Raw genomic sequence first — 727 nt, forward strand, 5'->3', positions numbered from 1 at the left:
TTTTGTTTGTTTGTTTCTGGGGTTTTGTTTGTTTTACTATCTTTATGTATATAAGACCAATTCAACAAGGGACATTTGCTCTGCTCCCAGCCGTCTCCCAGGCTGGGAAGCCTTGGTCAAACACTGTCGAAGGAATGACTGGTATATCTCTGTTGATGAGACCTTCTGCTGGCTCCTGGCAAATGGACCTTTGAGGCAGCAGGTGTTGAAGATGACCATCAATTAGTCCTTTCTGGGAAGGAAGACATCTTCCCAAGGACAGTGCTAACTAAGGAAGAGGGAGTTGGGTTGGGCTCCTCCCACTTCACAAGAACCAGTTCTTCTCCGTGGCTGATGTTTGGCATAGATTCTAATGCCCAAGCTTGGAGACTGAGTTTGTGTGAGGGAAAACAAACCAGATGTGCTGACATCAGTCCTGTGTTGGTCACCTTACCCAGCTTCTCCCATGGTCCCCTTTTCCAGCAACTCTTTATAGCAGATTGTGGCTGTGAATTCCTTCCCCTCAGAGTGAAGAGAAGATAGGTTTGAGCCCAATACAGATCAGTGATGGGTGGTAGCATTGTTCTGACCACTATCATTTGAGCATAATGGAAATTTACTCAAAAGGGCTTCCGTCTTGGATATACAGCCATCAAGGACTAAAGGGTTAGCAAGTTCAGCAGTCACTTAATTGGTTACAAATCCAGGTTCAACCCTGACCAGTGGCAGCCCCAGAGGATGTGATCCC

This window comes from Vombatus ursinus, unplaced genomic scaffold (assembly GCF_900497805.2).
Source record: "Vombatus ursinus unplaced genomic scaffold, bare-nosed wombat genome assembly UNPS02014794.1, whole genome shotgun sequence".
NCBI lineage: Eukaryota > Metazoa > Chordata > Mammalia > Diprotodontia > Vombatidae > Vombatus > Vombatus ursinus.